This window comes from Ovis aries, chromosome 16 (assembly GCF_016772045.2).
Source record: "Ovis aries strain OAR_USU_Benz2616 breed Rambouillet chromosome 16, ARS-UI_Ramb_v3.0, whole genome shotgun sequence".
Classification (NCBI taxonomy): Eukaryota; Metazoa; Chordata; class Mammalia; order Artiodactyla; family Bovidae; genus Ovis; species Ovis aries.
The window spans coordinates 45,141,587-45,151,054 of record NC_056069.1 but is presented as its reverse complement, the minus strand read 5'-3'; the positions used below and the strand labels follow the sequence as shown (position 1 = coordinate 45,151,054).

The following is a 9,468-nucleotide window of genomic DNA, read 5'->3' as shown; positions in this document are numbered from 1 at the left end:
TTTTGAGACTTCATCCATGTTTCTAGGTCCTCTAAAAGAAGTGGATGACTTTCACAGCATAAAGGTTGTTTTCTAGCATAGGGGAAGATCTGAAAAATACTCCAAAATAAAAATTAAAGATAGAAATACCATACTCCCAATATTTCATATTTTATGGCATTACTGTTTGTGTTTGGGACAGACTGAAAATCTATTTTTATTTTGCTTTCTGAGATGGCAGTTTGAATTTAAGCCCCATTTTCCATGGCTTATAGCTTTTCCACTGAGTACCTTTGGGGATAAACCCCATCATGCTGGTTCTTAACCTAAAATGAAATAATTCAGGAAGTTTGAAGGAAATGCATTTCCTCATTTTTTATTTAAGTAACCAAAGGGAAATTATTTTTTTGGTGTTCAAAAATAGTAAGCACTATTATTGAATAATTCATAAGGACTTGTGATTTTGACTACATATGTTTACAATATAATTGTTTTCTGTAAGAGATACATAACTATTTAAAATCACTTATACAAAATAATGAAACATAATCTATTTGTAAATATAATACACCTCTCTATGATCTTCCAAATCCATCAGAAGTTCTGAAATATAGGCTTTATGGAAAGGACTCCTGTATTGAATCAATATGGAATAATCATATTGGCAGGAATGACTAACTCCTTAATAAAGAGACAGGATTTCATGGTTATTTAAATGATGTCTCAGTGGTTTATACCAACTGTCAAAATAAGCCATTCTTTCATTTTAAATGTGTATGAAAATAAAGTGAAAGTAAAAGTTGCTCAGTCATGTCCGACTTTTTGCGACCTCATGGACTATACACAGTCCACAGAAATCTCCAGACCAGATTATTGGTGTGAGTAGCCTTTCTCTTCTCCAGGGGATCTTCCCAATCCAGGGACTGAACCCAAGTCCCCCTCATTGCCGGCAGATTCTTCACCATCTGAGCCACAAGGGAAGTCTGACATATAAGGCTATTTTTAAATATCCATTCGCACAAAATCAAACTTTGAAAGAGTATTAAAGTGAAAAGTCATAAAGGATAAAAATGGCCAAGACTCATGTAAGGAAATACTTATACTCTATATAAGTATATGCTTATAATTCCCAATGAAACCATTAATTAATAAAAAACACTTACCTTTCTAGAAGTGCTCAATTAATATTATAGTTAGCAATAATTGATTACAGACATTATCCACTTAGGAAAGAAATAAATAATTTTAACCAGAGACAAGACAGTCCAACTACACATAAACTGTATTTGTGTCATCATTAAATACATTATGTATATAGCGTGTGTACCTACCTATATATCTATATGTAGCTATAATATATTGTCTACATGCAATTAATAAACAATTAAGAATCTTCTGATTGGAAGGACTTATGCTGAAGCTGAAGCTCCAGTTCTTTGGCCACCTGATGCAAAACCTGACTCATTAGAAAAGACCTTGATGCTGGAAAGATTGAAGGCAGGAGGAGAAGGGGACAATAGAGGACAAAATGGTTGGATGGCATCACTGATTTAATGGGTATGAGTTTGAGCAAGCTCTGGGAGAAGGTGAAGGACAAGGAATCCTGGTGTGTTGCAGCCCATGGGGTTGCCAAGAGTCAGACATGACTGAGAGACTGAACAACAACAAGAGGGAGTGTATACAGAGTTAAATATAGATGTATATATGTTTTAGTTGTCACCTAATTCTATTTTATAGTGTTTTCTTTTTAATTTCTGGAAAAATATCTTCAATTGGGTTAATTTAGTGATAGTTGCTTTAAAAAATTAGTATTTAATAACTCTCCTAAATCATATTGCTAAGTAAACACACACACAAACATACACAAACATATTTTTATAAATTCACAACTGATTTATTTATTTTTATTATACATATTTTCTCGAAATTACTTTTATAAAGAAAGGTAAGTTTTTGAGAAGCTATTTTCATCTGAAGTTATTTTGTCTTATATATACTATGTTGGAGGAATAGATATGTATTGAAAATTACAGTTAATAACAGGAAGTAAAAAAGATAAGTGTTTTTGGACCCAATGAAATAAGAAAATGAGTCACTTTTAAGAACATAGAAACTTTAGTACTTAATCTTACAGAATTAATGGAGAATTATAATGTAGAAAATGGAGGAAGTCACTGTTTCTGTCTAGCCTGTTCATTGTAGCAAACAATCAAACAATATTTCTGATCTCTTTTTCTTTCTTTTTTTAATGAGGTTTCAGAATACAGTATTTCCAGGTAATCTCCTATCCAAGTACTAACCAGATACAATCATGCTTAATTTCCAAGATTAGATAAGATTGGGTGTGTTCAGACTGGTGCAGCTGCAGACTTATGAAGTTTGTTTTTAATGGATGCTTATGCACATATTATTAAATCAGAGTGAAGAAAGGTAGAAAACTGGTAATATTGGTAATATTCCCTGGACTCTGAATTGGGTCATTTCTAGATTTTAACTTAAGTTTCTTTTCTTTGTGACTGATTACAAGGATGCAATTAAGTACTTTAATCATGCTTTTCCTACTTAAGGGATTTACTTTCAAAATTCCAATATTACTTTGAAATACCTTACTGAATGGTTTTCCCTTAAAACTGATTAAAATATATTTTAACAGACTGTAAATTTGAGCCTACCTCTACCTAATTAATTCCCTTTGCTATTCAGTAGCATCTTGCATTTGTGTCATCATCATCGTCATATGTCAATTTTTGGCTCATACTGGCAGTTTGCATTTATTGATATTCAGCAATGTTTAGGTCTTGCTCAGTATGAATTGCCAACAACTTTTATGATCTGAAGTAAAGTAACTGACACTGCCCAAGTGCCATCAGTTCAGTTCAGTTCAGTCACTCAGTTGTATCGGACTCTTTGCAACCCCATGAATCGCAGCACTCCAGGCCTCCCTGTCCATCACCAACTCCCGGAGTTCACTCAGACTCATGTCGATCAAGTCAGTGATGCCATCCAGCCATCTCATCCTCTGTTGTCCTGTTCTCCTCCTGCCCCCAATCCCTCCCAGCATCAGAGTCTTTTCCAATGAGTGAACTCTTCACATGAGGTGGCCAAAGTACTAGAGTTTCAGCTTTAGCATCATTCCTTCCAAAGAAATTCCAGGGCTGATCTCCTTCAGAATGGACTGGTTGGATCTTCCTGCAGTCCAAGGGACTCTCTTGCAGTCCAAGGGACTCTCTTGCAGTCCAAGGGACTAAATGGATCTTTGTTGGCAAAGTAATGTCTCTGCTTTTGAATATACTATCTAGGTTGGCCATAATTTTTCTTCTTGGCCATATTTCAATCTACTCAAAATAGACCATGAGGAATACTACTAGAATTGAGGAGACTAAGTGATATGATACTCTGTATTATGATACTCTGTAGCTAGTGGTGTCAGTGAGGAAGGCTGACTGTTTCCAAAGCCTCTGAGTGACTCTCAGAATAAGTTCTGAGATTTAAGGTTTCAGCTCAAAATATTGCTGCTGGCCTTAAAAATATATTTAACTTTGGTATCTGCAGGGCCAGCAGAGTTAATAATCAGTTAACTTCATGGATTCTGTAAGACTGTCAAGGGAATGTCATGGGATTTATTAGGAAGGAATAGGAATGTGTAAAATTAGGTGAAAAAAAAAGTGTGTTCTTTGGTGAATCTGTTAATTCTAACACACACATGACGCTAAACTGCCTTTGTTGGGGAAGAAGCCCAGGTGCCTTTGTGAGGCTACAGAAGTAGCTGTTTAGTTTCTGGATTAGATGTTTTAGTTGTTTTCATTGCTTAATACCTGGATTGGGAAGACCCTCTGGAGTAGGAAATTGCAACCCACTACAGTATTCTTGCCTGGAAAATTCCATGGGTAGAGACGCTTGGTTGGCTACAGTCCATGGGGTGGCAAACAGCTGGCCGTGACTGAATATGCACACACATTGTTTTCCAGATAAACTATGAGGGAGAATTGGGAATCACCAAATGTCTTTCTTGCAGAGAGAGGTGTTTCCTTTCTCTAAACCTGCTCCACAAAGAACATTCTCTGTTCTCTGATCCTGCTTCCAGTCATTCTCATGAATACCTGATGAGAGAAAAGGATAGTAGCCCTTGTTCAGTTCAGTTCAGTTGCTCAGTTGTGTCCGACTCTTTGTGACCCCATGGACTGCAGCACACCAGGCCTCCCTGTCCATCATCAACTCCCAAAGTTTACTCAAACTCATGTCCATTGAGTCAGTGATGCCATCCAACCATCTCATCCTCTGTTGTTCCCTTCTCCTCCTGCCCTCAATCTTTCCCAGCATCAGGGTCTTTTCAAATGAGTCAGTTCTTCCCATCAGGTGGCCAAAGTATTGGAGTTTCAGCTTCAACATCAGTCCAACCAATGAACACCCAGGACTGATCTCCTTTAGGATGGACTGGTTGGATCTCCTTCCAGTCCAAGGGATTCTCAAGAGTCTTCTCCAACACCACAGTTCAAAAGCATCAATTCTTCAGCTCTCAGATTTCTTTATAGTCCAACTTTCACATCCATACATGACTACTGGAAAAACCATAGCTTTGACTAGACAGACCTTTGTTGGCAAAGTAATGTCTGCTTTTTAATACGATGTCTAGTAGCCCTGAGTGAATGCCATTTTTTCTTGTGTTTATACGTCCAAGGAGTTCCATATCCTGATGTTCATTCAGTCAGCTTTTAGCAATTTCCAAGATAAAATTGTTCTTACAAGTAATAGTAAACCAATAATTGCTCCATGTAGGCAAGAGTTTGAATTCTGCCTTTCCTTATAGGCACCTATTTTCCTTAGATTTCTCATTTGCTGGTTGCCCTGTGACCTAGGCTTTTAAGTTTCATAAGTTCAAGGTAATTTGTTATTTTAGAAATTATCTATTTTTATTTGATTTGGTTTATTTTTACCAACTTTATTGGTATATAATTGGCAAAATTGTATATGCTTAAAGTATATAACATGATGAATTTATATATGTATATATTTGGAAATGACTGTCACAATAAGGCTATCACCTCACATTGTTGCATTTTATATAGTGAGAACAATTAAGATATGCTTTCTTAACAAATTTCAAATATACAATACCATATTATTAACTCTAATCACCATGTTTTATGCAATGTCTAGAACTCACCCATCTTATAATTTAATGTTCATGCACTTTGACTAATATGTCTCATTTTCCCATCTCTTGGCCCCTGGTAATAATTGTTCTACTCTCTAGCTCCATGAATTTAACTTTTTTTAGATTCCACATAGAAGTGAGAATCATACAGTTCAGTTCAGTCACTGAGTCATGTGTGACTGTTTGTGACCCCATAGACTACAGCACAATAGGCTTCCCTGTCCATCACCAACTCCTGGAGCTTGCTCAAACTCATGTCCATCGAGTCAGTGATGCCATCCAACCATCTTATCCTCTGTCATCCCCTTCTCCTCCTGCCTTCAATCTTTCCCAGTATCAGGGTTTTTTTTCCAGTGAGTCATTATATATTTCTTTAATATCAAGATTATTTCACTTAACATAATCCCTCCAATTAGATCCATGCTGTTGAAAATTGCAGAATTTTCTTTTGTTTTAAGAGTGGAAATGATGATACTGATGCTTCCAGAGTCTACATATCTGCATTCTAAGCAGAGCCTGGCAGATTTTTTTTTTTATATTAAATCTCCTTTGCACTCCTGGAACAGTTCAATTTATATATTTGACTGTTATTAATATTTTGTTTAAGATTTTTCTCCCATCTTTATTAGATATATTTTTAATGTTTCATTTTTAAACTTAGTTTTTAGGTTTTGATGTAAAGGTTTTGATCACTTCCCAGATTAAAATATAATGCTTTTCATTTTTATGTTTCCTGAAATACAGAAAAAAAAAAAAAAGATATTTTGCTATTGGAGGAGGTTGTGGAGAGGATGTGACAACCTGTTGACTTGTGAGCTGGATCTATCCAGAAGCTCCCACCCCTACCCTTGTCCTTGGAATGTAAGGTCACCCAGCATTGCCAAAGTCAGAGCCATTTTAAGGAAGTAGCCTTAAGAAAGCAATGTGTTGTTGAGACCATATGGACTGTATGTGACTGAACCTGGTTTGCTAAGTCGCTTCAGTCATGTCCAACTCTGTGTGACCCCATAGATGTCAGCCCACCAGGCTCCTCTGTCCCTGGGATTCTCCAGGCAAGAATACTGGAGTGGGTTGCCATTTCCTTCTCCAATGCAAGAAAGTGAAAAGTGAAAGTGAAGTCCTCAGTCGTGTCCAACTCTTAGCGACCTCATGGACTGCAGCCCACCAGGCTCCTCCATCGGTTTAGATCTCAGTAAAAACATTTAAGATTCTGGTGGGTGGGTGCAGAGACCGACTGATCTTGTGGCTGCCCAAGAAAAACTTCCTGTGTAAGTATCCTTGCTAGTTGAAACTGCTACATAGTAAACTGGAGTGATCTGTCTCTTTTTCAATCTCCTTTTGTCTCTTTTCAGTCTTTCTTTGAGTCTGGAGGCCAAACTGATATTTGTCATTAAAAAATGCATAGAACAATGCTTAGAACATCTACAAGTTTAAAACAGTGAATCCTTTTGTGCCAGAAATTTTCATCAAAAAACTTTTATTTAATAGGTTTTGAAATATAAAGTTCTTTTTTTTTTTCTTTTTATATCACTGTCAAATTACATTTTCTTAGGAATCTGTTCAACCATTTCATCTAAGGAGCCAAGTTTATCGGTGTAAAATTTTGCATAATAACTTATCTTGTTAACATTGTAACTATTAGTCACGGTTTTTTTTTTTTGCATGCTTATATAAATAATTTTCTGTTTTTTCTTCCTCATCAGTCTGTCTTGCATTATTTTATCAGCTTTAAAGTAAACTAAATTTGGGCTCAAGACTTTTCACCATGCCACATCCCCTTATCTTCCTCTGCTGGGTCAGCTATGGTGGCCGTGAAACCCTGAACCCCAAAACCGAGGTGGCCCAAGCCCAGGCAGTGTTGGTGGTCAACATCACCATGGGCCAGGGGCTGCAGGACGTGCTGAGGACCAACCTGTACCTAAGGGCACCATGAAGATGCTTGTTTCTGGTGCTGGAGACATCAACTCACTAAAGACGGAAATATGCCGCTTCATGAAATGCAAATGCAATACCCAACAGCCTTCTTAATAGCCAAAGTAGCAACAGCCCAGGATGACATAACTGGTGATGGTACCACTTCCAATGTCCTCATCATTGGAGAGCTGCTGAAGCAGGCAGATCTCTACATTTCTGAAGGTCTTCATCCCAGAATAATTACAGAAGGATTTGAAGCTGCAAAGGAAAAGGCACTTCAATTTTTGGAACAAGTAAAAGTAAGCAAAGAGATGGACAGGGAAACACTTATAGACATGGCCAGAACATCTCTACATACTAAAGTTCATGCTGAACTTGCTGATGTCTTAACAGAGCCGGTAGTGGACTCCATTTTGGCCATTAAAAAACAAGATGAACCTATTGACTTCTTCATGGTTGAGCTCATGGAGATGAAACATAAATCTGAAACATTTACAAGCTTAATCAAAGGTCTTATTTTGGACCATGGGGCACGGCATCCTGATATGAAGAAGAGAGTAGAAGATGCATACATCCTCACATGCAATGTGTCATTAGAATATGAAAAAACAGAAGTGAATTCTGGCTTTATTTACAAGAGTGCAGAGGAGAGAGATAAATTAGTGAAAGCTGAAAGGAAATTCATCGAAGACAGAGTTAAAAAAATAATCGACCTGAAAAAGAAAGTCTGTGATAATTCAGATAAAGGTTTTGCTGTTATTAATCAAAAGGGAATTGATCCCTTTTCCTTAGATGCTCTTGCCAAAGAAGGCGTAATAACTCTGTGCAGAGCTAAAAGGAGAAACATGGAAAGGCTGACTCTTGCTTGTGGTGGGATAGCCCTAAATCCTCTTGATGACCTAAATCCTGATTGGGACATGTAGGACTTATCTATGAATATACATTGGGAGAAGAGAAGTTCACCTTTATTGAGAAATGTAACAATCCTCACTCTGTCACATTATTGATCAAAGGACCAAATAAGCACATGCTTACTCAAATCAAAGATGCAATAACAGTTGGCTTGAGGGCTATTAAAAATGCAATTGATGATAGCTGTGTAGTCCCAGGTGCTGGTGCAGTGAAGTGGCAATGGCAGAAGGCCTGGTTAAATACAAGCCCAGTGTAAAGGGTAGGGCCCAGCTTGGAGTTTAAGCATTTGCTGATGCATTGCTCATTATTCACAAGATTCTTGCTCAGAACTCTGGTTTTGACCTTCAGGAAACACTAGTTAAAGTTCAAGCAGAACATTCAGAATCCAGTCAGCTTGTCAGTGTGGACTTGAACACTGGTGAACCAATGGTAGCAGCAGAAGCAGGCATACGGGATAACTATTGTGTAAAGAAACAGCTTCTTCACTCCTGCACTGTGATTGCCACCAACATTCTCCTGGTTGATGAGATCATGAGAGCTGGAATGTCTTCTCTAAAAGGTTGAATTGAAGCTTCCCTTGTATCTGAATCCTGAAGACTATAGAGTGATCCTAATAATATAGCTATGGAATTTTGGTCCAAGCTTCAAATGATCTTCAAAGGATTTTCTTTTCCCATATTAAAAAAGGAGAGAACACTGGCACCTATTCAGATTCTGAAGTTCTGAAATTATAATTACAGTATTTTTAAAATTGCATACACACCGAGGAAACCAGAATTGAAAGAGACACATGTACCCCAATGTTCATCGCAGCACTGTTTATAATAGCCAGGACATGGAAACAACCTAGATGTCCATCAGCAGATGAATGGATAAGAAAGCTGTGGTACATATACACAATGGAGTATTACTCAGCCGTTAAAAAGAATTCATTTGAATCAGTTCTGATGAGATGGATGAAACTGGAGCCGATTATACAGAGTGAAGTAAGCCAGAAAGAAAAACACCAATACAGTATACTAACACATATATATGGAATTTAGGAAGATGGCAATGACGACCCTGTATGCAAGACAGGGAAAGAGACACAGATGTGTATAACGGACTTTTGGACTCAGAGGGAGAGGGAGAGGGTGGGATGATTTGGGAGAATGACATTCTAACATGTATACTATCATGTGAATTGAATCGCCAGTCTATGTCTGACGCAGGATGCAGCATGCTTGGGGCTGGTGCATGGGGATGACCCAGAAAGATGTTATGGGGAGGGAGGTGGGAGGGGGTTCATGTTTGGGAATGCATGTAAGAATTAAAGATTTTAAAATTTAAAAAATAAAAAACTAAAAATAAAAAAAAATAAAAAATAAAAAAAAAGTTAAAATGACTTTATATATGGACTTGCTTTGATATTTAAAATATTCAATTAGTAATAGGAAAAATCTGCAATAAAATATATTGAAAATAAAAATAAATAAATAAATAAAATTGCACTGTAGTGTCCACATACA

The 9,468-nt window shown here is 37.1% G+C and overlaps 1 pseudogene; it reads left to right on the top strand.

Moving 5' to 3' along the window:
• Positions 1-6,899: 6,899 nt before the first annotated feature.
• On the top strand, positions 6,900-8,641 carry LOC101120441 (T-complex protein 1 subunit zeta-like; annotated as a pseudogene).
• Positions 8,642-9,468: the final 827 nt, after the last annotated feature.